General features: G+C 49.2%; 1 long non-coding RNA gene across 1 annotated transcript in view; it reads right to left on the bottom strand.

Annotated features, from left to right (window-relative positions):
• Positions 1-756: 756 nt before the first annotated feature.
• Positions 757-9,612, bottom strand: part of LOC102381818 — a 16,654-nt gene continuing 7,798 nt past the window's right edge. The window contains exons 2-3 of the long non-coding RNA XR_324389.1: positions 7,573-7,700; positions 757-822 (exon numbers count right to left, since the gene is read on the bottom strand). This is a non-coding gene — a long non-coding RNA (uncharacterized LOC102381818). The remainder of the gene's footprint in view (positions 823-7,572; positions 7,701-9,612) is intronic.

Here is a 9,612-nt window from a genome sequence, read left to right as displayed (position 1 = left end):
TTCTTCCACTCTCCCAACCCTGACTGGACCATTTTTTAGCCACCCAACCCTCCCACCCCTGGATGGACAACCAACCCTCCCCTGCAGACATGTAATCCCCACCCCTGACATACCCATCAGCCTCCACCCTCTGCCTAAGCCTGCCAAACACCCCCTGGACCTTCCAACTCCACCCCTCCCCATGGATCTGATAGCCCATCCCTAAATCCTGCCCACCCTTCCCTCCACCCTGAGTTACTTACACCGTGTTCCCCATGAGGCTCCCAGCACCAGTAAACATCTGTGCATGCTGCTCCCAGTCTACAATCACACATCTTACAGCAAGCTGTATAATCATGGACCAGGTACAGCAAATATTTTTGCACACCCATAGATAGATGGGACCCAGGATTTCTACGAGGCACACAAACAGACAGAGACATGCCAAGAGTGCTTATGCAAGGCCTTTCCTCTATCTTCTTGCAAGCTCTTATCTGCCCACAAAAGAAAAGGAGAGAGGTTTCCCTCTTGACCATTTCTCAGTCTTGAAACGACATTCTTAATAAAGCTTAAAATAGAATGGCTTTTTTAAAGGGGCAACATTCAGGATTCATCTTAAATCTAATGTAACTTTAGTATCTGCAGATAAACCTGGGATTGAGCAAGTTTGGAATTTGTCAGAGTTTTCAATCTAACAATATTACCATATCCCCAGCAGCTGAACTTTACTTACAGGAGCTTCTAGACAGGGCATATTTCCTCTTTGTCTTTGTAAATTGTGGCTGTTGGTTTCAGAAGCGGACTCTGTGATCAGCAAACCATCTCTCAGATCTCCAGGTTAGCCTGCAAAAACACTGGATATTGGCCCACAACATTCATATATTCAATGCATTTAACATTTTTAGTTACACAAACAATGAAGGAGATTTTCAAGTCTTGCGTGTTAGGAAGTTAGGGGGTGCTTTTTAAGGGCATTTCCCAATTCATACACATCTCATTGATCATGTATCCTGCCGCATTTTGGCATCAAATGGGAAGGGTTGATTTCATGGATCACTGCTCCAATTTTTTTTTGCATATTATTACATACCAGGAACCAGAAAATAGCATTAAATATGCAATGTTCACTTGTCCCAACTCATTTTTAGTTTTCAGATATAAACTGCTATAAGAAAAGAAAGAGAGAGGCTGAGTATACACCTCTCCCATTTGTGTTCTCCCAGTAGAAGAAAACCTATCAGGAGAGTATTATACAGATGTTAGAGGAGCTGGGCAAATCTCTGAATCCGAATTGAATCAGGAGAGCCTTTAATCTCTCTAAATTGAATCGGAACCCTCCAAATCAATTCAGAGAGATTCTATGATTTGGACCACAGCTTTAAATGTTTTTTCTACATACCTCAGGGTACCAGGTGGCTTGTGAATGCTGAGATGGTGGGACAGATAGAGTCCCATGGGAGCATGGGCGGGGGGGGGTGGTCCCCAGCACACTCGGCAGCAAACCCAGAAGTGGACCAGAAGCTGGTCCACTTCCGGGTCTGCTGCCAAGTGCGTGGGGGACCCCGTCCCCCACCCCCCAGCTCGGCAACTGGTGCCTCCTGGGTCTGGAGGGGCACTGCGAGTCCCTCCACAGCCCATCACCAAGCTGGGTTCCCCATGCTCCTGTTGGGCACTCCATCTGCCCCACCATCTCAGTGTTCATGAGCTGCACCTGGTACCCCTAGGTATGTAGGAAAAAAACATTTAAAGCTGTGTCTATGGCCGAATTGCTGATTCTCCAAATCAGCATCAAATCTCCAGATTCAGCTATCTCAAATCGGGACAGTGATCTGAATCAACAAATCAAACCACTGTCCCCCAAATTGGGCTGAATCCAAATCCAAATCAAATACAGCCTGCTTCACACACCCCTACATCCCAGTGTATCTTGCAGGCTTCTCTGGCTGCTGGAGACTGCTGAGAACAGCTAAGCACACACGGCAGTGCTGATTTGCTGGATACCCCAGGGGACACCCTGCCCAGGGAACTCCTGCTCACAATCATCCTTTCCTCTCAGCTGTGAGGCTCAGAGAGGACCAGAGTGTGTCTGCAGTCTTGTCAGGGACAGGTGTCAGTTTGTATTCCAGACGCCCACAATAGATTCCTATCCCTCTTACACAAGCCAACAGAACTTGTTCCTGAAACTACATTGTTTTCCTTGGGGTTTCATGAGGGGATCCCAGTGGGGAAAGACCAGCTACATTGGAGAGAAACACCCACAGACATAGGACTGGCACATAGGATGGAGTTATGCCTCCATTTCCCAACGTTGAGCATTTGCACTTACATGGGTTTCCTTGGGGTTTTGTGAGGGAATCCCAGTTGGGAAAGTCCTGACTGGTTGCCTACAACTCTGGTGAGGAGGAACACCCATAGGGTGTGGGTCTGGTTGGGTGGGCAAGGGTCTCCTCAGGCAGTTGAGGGTCTCCTCAAGTGGGATCCACTCCCTACCCTAAGCCAGAACCAAAGCAGACAGACCCTGCCACCTCCGGACTCCAACTGGCTTGACTCTGTTTTCCTGTATCTTTAGTACCTTTACCCCACCCTATCCCTATGTTTTGGCCCATCAGACCCCTCTCCTCTAGATCTGGACCAGCCTGACCCCCATTGCCTGCATCTAAAGTACCTTCAGCGCACATAGCCATGTGCTCAGACTTGCCATGTGCAGATTGCCCTGAGCTTCCCCTTTTACCCTTGCTGGAGTAACTTAAACCCAGACCCAGACCTCCTCAGGGTCATGTGCAGGAGACATGGCTGCCTCAGCAGCCTATGACTTCCTACAGGCCTGATGATGGTGAAGGTGCTAGGAATTCCCAGACACAAAGCATTCTCTGGACTTGATTTGCTCCCTGCTTGCCTGAAACAGTAGAGTGTAGCCAGAATAACACACTGGGTGCATCTACATGAGATGCTTTATTGTGCAGTAGTATAGTTTACTGCATAGTAAGTGTGCACATCTGCAAATTTTCTCGCGAGTAGTTACTACACAGTAATGCACATGTAGATACTAAAAAGACACCAACTGGGAGTGTATTTGCTCCCAGTCAGCCCTGCCCGCTAGGGGGCCAGCCTGACCTCAACCCCAGGAGCATTTGGTGCCCCAGAGCTGGACTGGCTCTATGGCAGCCCCATCCCCAAGCCTTTAAATCCCTTCAGGCAGCTTGAGCCCTGGGGCACAAGAGCAGGTAGCCTGGGATGACTGCTGCCCACTGTACCAGTTGTACACTGTACCAGCCTGTCTGCACCCTGGTGCCACTTCCTGGCACCAGAGTGCTGTGTGGCTGCCAGGGCTGTGCTGTCCAGGCCTTCAGAGTGTTTCAGGTTCCTGCCAGAACCTGGGCCCAGCTGCAGGCAGCTCCTGGCTACTGGGGCCAGCTCCAGTTGCCTGCAACCAACCCCCCACAGCCTGCCTGGATCCTGCAGCTGCTGCAGGGCATCACCTTGCTGTGCACCTTGCTGTGCAGCTGCATTGTACCCCTGTGTGGGTGCTGCAGGCAGCTGCCCAGGCCCAGCAGCACAGGGACACCCATATGGACACCCAGAGAGATGGCATGGGAGCCCTGATAGCATTGTCACTGATGCCACACACCACCTCCCAGGGCATCAACTGGTCCATGGAGAAGACTGGCTACCTCACGGTGCTGTGGGGCAAGGCAAAGATGCAGCAGCAATTTGCTTGGGGCAGGTGCTCCAACACCCATGTCTTTGAGGAGATGTCAGGCCAGATGCAGGAGTGCAGGTATGACCGGCCGGCATGGCAGTGCTGCATAAAAGTAAAGGCTTTGTGGTCATAGTGGGTTACCATCACTGACCACAGCCATCAGTCAGGGAGTTTCCACAAGTCCATGTCCTTTATGCAGCAGCTGACTGACATCTTCATGCCCCAGGACCCAGGCTGCAGTCATGCTGCGTATTGCAGCAGGGGCAGCCTGCCCAAGACCCTGCTCCAGCCCTGGTACCTCCCCACCCTGGCCCCTGCTTCTGCCCTTGCCCCACTCTGTGTGTGGCCCCACCATGCTCCCCTGCCCTGGGTTTCCCCCACCACAGTATGCAGTGAGGCAGGAGACAGTGCAAAACTTTACTGAGCAGGCTGCTCTCACAGGTAGGTACACATGGGACTCTCACATACTGAGGAATGCATCAATGCCGATGGTGATGTCCTCCTCGGGTGTGGGGGGCAGGGGCATGTCGTGCAGCCACAGGTAGCCCTCCAGGCAGCAGTGTAGGTTATGGGGCAGTGCAGGCTTGCCCCCTGACACCTTTGAAGCTCAGGTCCCATGCCAGGTGTGCAGATGCATGCAGGGCACTGTGGCCATCAGCAGCAGCAGGGCATAGTGGGTCAGGCACCCCTCAGTCCATGCAAACAGATCCTTGAGCTGCACCAGTGATGCTGCATGTATCCCAACCAGTGACAGGGGCTGGAACAGCCATGATGCAGGGAGGCAGAGGCTGTGGCAACACCACAATGCTGCCCCCGTGCTCTGTATGCTGCTCCTGGCTTAGAAAGTGACTGACCAGGAAGCAGGGCTGCATTTTCAAGATGATTTGCAGCTGCAGGCAGCTGTGGCCAGAGCCTCTATCTCCCCATAATGGCGGTGGGGCCCATTATAGGGGGCAAGAAATAGGAGCAGTTTTCTGCTATTTGCAGTTTGCTACAAATCTGCTTCCCTGCATGTTTGGATAGCTGCCCATGACCATTTATGCGCAAGTAGTTTACTATCAAGTAAACTGCTCCTGCATTAAATGTGCATGTAGACATATACACTGTCTCTCTGGACCCATATCTGGATCCATGAGGGGAAGAGGAGCAAAGCAAAGTAAAGCCTGCTGGGATGTCAGATAAGTGCACTGCCACTTCTATTGGCAGGTTGGACATTTGGTCTCCTGGGAGAAACTCTACTGAGAACAACTTCTGCCAAGTTGGGGTCAGTTAATTTTTCTCCCAGAGTCACCATTTTTGCTCTGTGAGAATATCTGTACAGTTTTGATTTCTACCAGAACAGTTGCTACTCTCCCAATAGAAACCACAACACCTGAGCATTGCCCAAGATAGATCTGTTTCTGATAAAAATCTACCTTTAGGACTAAAGACATTATTTTTAAAGTTGGATGCATAAAGCTATTGATAAACCTTTGTTATTGGTTTCAGCAGGGTTTCTGGGCACTCAGCAACTCTGAAAGTAATTAGCATAATCACAAGGGGAAGCAAATGCTTACCTAGCAAGAAAAAGAAGTTGATACATGTGCTCTGAGCAAAACCAAGGTAAATATCACTAGGGTGAACTCATATAAGTCAGAATTGTCTTTAATAAAACATACAGAAAATATTTTACTGGTCACAGACAGGGACCTACAAAAAAAATAAGGTAATTCCTATTAAGTTATTACAGCATGTCTAAGAATAATTCATACAAATCTTGATTAGAATGCAAAACTCAAAGCTTTGTAAAGCCTTGGTTATCCTTGCCATGAGCAGTTGTCTAGGGTTTTTTTGTTTTTTTTAAGCTTCTCAAATGTAAATGGAAAAATCACTTCAGGAATCAAAGCAGTAAAGTTGCCATCTCTGTTCATAAAAGTCAGGCTTTGAATATTTTGACTACTTTGGATTTCAGTAAAATTATTGATGACCTGGGCCACAATATCCATTAATTCACTTGGATTGGATGAGTCAGAGGTGAACTTTAGGAAGGAGCAGGTTAACTTTTATCACAATGGGAAAAGGAAATCACATTCCAGATGTTTCTGGAAAGTCTGGCTAAAATAGGGACATCTACATTTCTAAAGAGAACCATTCACGTTGTGGTTTTGTCCTTGCTTAACGTTAGATGTTTGTCAGATAACTCCATTCCATACACTCAGTTTTTAACTCCTTGGCTAGGAAGTAGGGGAGCAGGGCACAAACCGCAGCTACTGCCTAAGGAGGTGTCTCACCCTCCCCTCACCAGACCTCTCCCTCCTCCTTCTCCAGCTCCAGCCCCATGCAATTGTGGCACAGGAGCATGCATCCATGAGTAAAGGGCATTGTGGGGAATCTAATTCTGTTGAGATGTCACAGCAGTGGGGTACAATGCTGCAGATGGAGATGTCACCTAATTTTATGCTGCTGAAAGTGGGAGATTTATTGCCTCAACACAGGCATGTGCAGCAGAAAGAATGAGGTGACATTTCCCCTCGGTAGCAGCAAGCTTTAGCTGCTGTTCCTGCATACTGTTATATAATATGGGTATGTGCTGTTAAATAGCTGGGGTGTTCTACCCAGGAGTGTTTGTACAGTGGTGGATCAACAGGATGATTTAGATCAGAGCTGCCCAACTGGCAACCTGTGGGCCTAGTGAGCACACTGCCCAAGTGGCAGTGGCAGGAAAAGGAGGGCTCATGTTGCCTACCTGTGCACTGGTGGTAGAGGGGAAGCTTCCACTGCCCACACAGAGGAGGTTTCAGGGATCCCACAAGGGGGCTGTGACCAATGTGGCATACAGCCCCCAGCCACAGAAATGTTGGACAGTTTCATCTAGATAAATCAAGGCCAGTTACCCTGATTTCAACACAACAAAAGAGTTGCCTACTATGGAAATACACAGTCAATACAGGGACCACTTCCATTAAATATGGAAAACTCAACTTTTCAAATGCACTTGTCCACACTACCCACTATGCTTGGAAGGAATGCCCCTCAAAACAGCCAGTCACTTTGTTGTTCTCCTTGAACTCCCCACTTAAAACTCTGCTTTGCTGTGGTATCCACAAGAAGTTTGATTGTAGGTGTAACAAGGGCTCAAGCTGAAGCCTCATTACTAGGCAGACCCGGGCCCAGGTAGCTGGAAGGGCCGGGACCACGGGGGTAGAGGGTTTAGCTCACTAGGTACACATAAGGGTAATTAGGGATGCTGCCATGCTTAAAAGGCAGGATGGGAGAACTGGTACTCTGCCCTTGGGGCACTGGAGAAGAGGAAATAGCCATGGAAAGTGGCAAAGCAGCAAACAAAGCCTCCCAGTGAAGGAACACTGGATCTGCGGAGATGGGGTGAGCTAGGGGATACTTACCTGATGGGGAGTGGACAGCAGGGAAAAAAAACAAAACAAAACAAAACAAAAAAAAACAAAAAAAAAAAAAAGACAGGACCCATGAGTGCCAGGAAACTCTGTACCCACAGCCAAGTAATCCCAGTGGGGTAGACAGTGGCAAAGACACGGTGATCAAGGAGGAGAGTGGGGAAAACGTTGCTCAGCAGGGCTGCAGCATCACTGCTTCCTTGTTAATGAGGCAACTAAGGGCAGCAATTAGCAACTGTAGCCAACACATAATAAAACTTCACAACTTGTTAACTAACTTCTGGGTGATCTGTGGTGCTTCAGCCCTCTCAGGGGATTAACAGCTAACCATTTTTTCCCATCAAAGTCATGGCAGGACAGCCCTGAGGGGAAATAGTGAGTGAAGCAAGCATACACCCACAGTAGGCATCCTGTTGCTGGACTGAGACTGTCACTCATTGTGCTAACCGGTATGGTTTCCTTGTACTCCCCATTTGCCTCTATCCATGTGCTGCATCTTACCTTATGCTTATATTGTAAGCTGTCTTGGGACAAAGATTAATTAGTTCTTCTGTGTTTGTACAATGGGTTCCTGGTCCACAGTTAGAGATTCAAGTCTCTGTGATAAGCAAACAGCTACCAGCACACCACTTAAAGAAAAAAATTACAGCAAGTTACTTTTATCAGCTAAACTGTGTTGACATAATAGCCTTAGACTTGTATAAGGTATTTGATTTAATACTACACAAACACTCTGATTAAGAACATTAGCTTTATACAGAAATCAATGTAACGTATTTAATTAAAAAACGACTAAGAAATCTCAAAATCCAATTGTTAGTATAGTCATGGAAAAAGGGGTGCTAGTACTGGGGTTCTACTGGTCCCCCTTCTATCTTCTTCAATGTTCTAAAAGAAAATATGAAGTCGCTGTATCATCTACAAATTTTGTCAGTGAAGATTGGTGGAGTAGTAAATGTTGAGGACTAAAGTAATTACCTATACCCCTTTTTTAAGATGAGTTCAATTGAGCAGCATGCACTTTGAAACAGCTAGCTGCAAAGTGATGCATCTTGAAACAAAGAAATGTAGGTCAGACTGACAAGCAAGGAGGCAATTTCCTATACAGAAGTGACTCTGTAAAGGACTTTACGGCCATCAGTGATAACCAGCTAAACATGAACTATCAGTGCAATGTTGTTGTGAAAAGGAAACTTATATATATATATAAGTTTCTGCTAGGATGACCACCTTTTCAAAATAAAAAGGTGGGATGCATGCCCACCTCCTCCCCACAAAGCAGGCAGCACAGCCAGAGCAGAGCTGAGTGGAGCCCATGGTGGGTGGGGGAGGATGCTGGCTGCCCACTGCAGGCTTGGGGCTCCCCTCCCTGATTCCCTCTACCCAGGGGCATCCATGGGCCAGCTGTTGGGAGCCAGAAAGGGGGAAGGGGGACAAAAAGGCTTGGTGCTGCTTCCACCACCACTGGGAGCCCCATGCTGGCCATGCCACTATGGCAAAGAGTTCCCTGCCTGCCCAGCACAAGGCACAACTCCACATCACCCCTGCCACTTCCACTCCTGCTGCTGCTGCCAGGTGGGCAGGGGGCACTTCACCTTGGCAACATAGCTGATGCAAGGCTCCTGGCAATGATGGTGGCAACAACAAGCCTCTCTCCGCCCCGCTCCATCCCCCCCTCCCCATGCCATGTCCCACCTGCTGGACCATGGTGGCCCTAGGGGAGGGCAATAGGGCACAGAGCCCCGAGTCCTCACTGGGCAGACCGCATCCTTCCCCACCCTGCACACAGATCCAGTTGTGCATGTGCCCTCCCCACCACCATTTCCCTCCCTGGGAGTGCGCACAGCTGCAGGGAGCCAGCTCCCCTACCATGCCCCAGATAGGGTGCCTGTAGCTCCATCCCGCTCCCCGGCCAACCCTGCAGCTGCACATTCCCACCCTGGCCCCATACATTACCCCAGCTGGGCAGTGTCACCAGACCTAGCCCCTGCCTCGCTCCCTCCCCCACCGTGGGGGCCTCAGTCTGCTCTCCCCTCCCATACACTTACCTGCAGGGAGCTGCTCCCCCCTACTACCTAGATGTATTTTTAGCCATGTGCATGTGTGTGTGCAAACACATGCATATGGTGCCCTACTGCATCCCACTTCCCCCAGCCCCAAGCATCCCCTTGCAGGCTGGGACTGTGACAGCCTGCAAGGGGAAATCCACCATTTCCCATGTTTTTCTGCAGCAAACAGAACACATGGTTCCCTGCACAGCATTCGGAATCCAGGATAAATGCTGTCCTGGAATCATTCAGCCCAGGAGTGACACTAGATGTTCATATTTCAGGACTGTTCCACCCAATTTGGTATGGAAGGACCCATTTGTCACCAGGACCCCTCAACACGAGAAGTCTACTGCCTGCCCAAAGCAAAGATTCGGGACGTGACGGGAATGATCCAGGCCGTCATTCAGCCCACCGATTACTACCCCATGGTCCTAGTCCATGTGGGTACTAATGATGCAGCCAGGAGAAGCCCTGATCACCTGATGACAGA

Source organism: Alligator sinensis, unplaced genomic scaffold (assembly GCF_000455745.1).
Source record: "Alligator sinensis unplaced genomic scaffold, ASM45574v1 scaffold842_1, whole genome shotgun sequence".
NCBI classification, from domain to species: domain Eukaryota; kingdom Metazoa; phylum Chordata; order Crocodylia; family Alligatoridae; genus Alligator; species Alligator sinensis.
This window is presented reverse-complemented; position numbering and strand designations above follow the sequence as displayed.